The 2,068-nt window shown below is 38.7% G+C and overlaps 1 pseudogene; it reads right to left on the minus strand.

Annotated features, from left to right (window-relative positions):
• Positions 1–294: 294 nt before the first annotated feature.
• LOC149262105 (two-pore potassium channel 5-like) lies at positions 295–1,609 on the minus strand (annotated as a pseudogene).
• Between the last annotated feature and the right edge of the window lie 459 nt (positions 1,610–2,068).

Here is a 2,068-nt window from a genome sequence, read left to right on the forward strand (position 1 = left end):
TGGTTCTAGGGGAAGCATTGATCCAGGCATTGACCCACTAATTTCGATAAGAGTGCCTCATATGTTCAGCTACATTCTGATATAGCTCTACTTCTCTCTCTTGACAATTACGGGAATATATATATATATATACCCCAAGCCGTTGAATTACAATTTTATGCATCATTATTTAACTATTTCCCCAAAATCTATTATTTACTTGCCTGAATTGGGTTTCTCGTAAATTGGAAAAGCTTTCAAGAACAAATATGTTTTTATATTTCTGTTAATAACAAGTAATGCTTCTTTCTTAAGTCATACAGATTGTAGAAGAAGAAAAACTAGAAAATAAACCAAAAATAGACTTGCACGAATCATTAAATTAAAGGGGACGAAAAGAAGGGAAAGCGAACCTAACAAGCCATTGTTGTCAATATCTGCGGCCTTCAAATCCTGAACTGTCATATCTCTTTGCAACACCCATTTTGCAAGCAAACAATAGCTACTATCAATCCTTGCTTCTGTCAAGTGCAAAAATTATCGCGCAACAACAAGGGTACTTACCAGAAGCTAGATCGTTGCAAACAACGAGCCTGTCAGTGTCCTGAAGGCATGGTTTCCATAGCCAACTATCATCACTGACATCATCGACAAGTAGAAAGAATCTATCCATCCCAATCTCTCCACACAGTGCATCACTCTTGCACCCAACACAAATACACAACATGATCACATCGAGAGCAATTTGCACCCTCCATTTCTGATGCGCATCCTTCTTTTCTTGACATCAATAAAACAATTCATCACTATGTCATGGTAGCTTCCATCGATAGATTGGAGCAGGAAATTCTTCTTCTTACCCCACAATGTATGATACCATTCCACTCAGCGGAATATTAGTAAGCCCAAAACCAACAAACACAACAAGCACAAAAACAACATTTTTATTTTCTCGTGGAAGTAGTATCTTCATAACCAATCGTGCACATCATCACAATGCAAAAATAAAAGGCATCAAGGATGGAACTGGGTTCTTTTCCTGCAAAATGATCCCTAATGAACGAATAAACGCCTATTGGGAACAAAAGATATATCAACAACCCCAAAATAGCCTACTTCAAGATAGAAGAAATCGATTCTAACTCTGGCCTCTTAAGGCTTTCTCTCACATTACCCATTGTCGACATGGCAAGGGCAGTTCTTGAACTATACAAAATCTTCCTCCCCCGTTTTTAAATGTGAATCCTGTAATCGATCAATTTATTTTAAATATTTGTTACTATCGTCAACAACTACATTTAAGACGAACAAATCATTTTGTGTCATGGAACTCACTTGTCTCACGGCTTATTATCACAGACTTCCTCTAAGACTTCTTCGTTGACTCTAGTTCGAATTCTAGACTTGCATCCTTCAATGAATTTGACTCCCCGCTATCCAAAGACAAGACGTTTCCGAATACGAGCCTCTCTTTCCAAGCCCCTGAATTCCTTAGGGCAGAGGGGCTTGGAAGGGACAGAAGCATAGTCACTGGTTCTTCTTCCGGCAAGCTAAAGAGAAAACTTTCTCCATGGCGAGACATGGAGGCTCTGCGCATAGGGCTCATATATGCCAGTAATGGTTCCTCCATGCTTGCATTCAACCGAATAGCCAATAGGGTGTCACTTTGAAAACAAAACACCTCCATCCAACCATTCAACCGAATAGCTGATAGGGTGTCAGTTGTAAAACATAACACCTCTACCCAACCTAGAACTGACTTTCTACAGTTCACCTCAAGCTGAGAATACTTGCCCAAGGATCAACAACCTCTTGTTGATCTATTCAATGGGTATTTAATTCCCTTCATTCATGATAAGGTTTCCTTTAGCAGCTACCTGCCGTTGTGGATCTTTTTATCTACTTGCCTAGGATTTTCCCATAAAACCTCGCCTTTCTCTTTCACGAGGATTTTATGTTTTTTCCAAACTTAACATCTTTCTCCAACTATCTCTCATCCATTAAGATTATCTAGAATTTGATATAGAATTCTTATCATGAAATAATTAACCATTCCTATTCACCAATGAGATTTCATTTGGCAAGAGTC

The sequence above is a fragment of the Pinus tabuliformis genome, chromosome 6 (assembly GCF_031772625.1).
Source record: "Pinus tabuliformis cultivar Carrire ecotype Pingquan chromosome 6, CPIR1, whole genome shotgun sequence".
NCBI classification, from domain to species: domain Eukaryota; kingdom Viridiplantae; phylum Streptophyta; class Pinopsida; order Pinales; family Pinaceae; genus Pinus; species Pinus tabuliformis.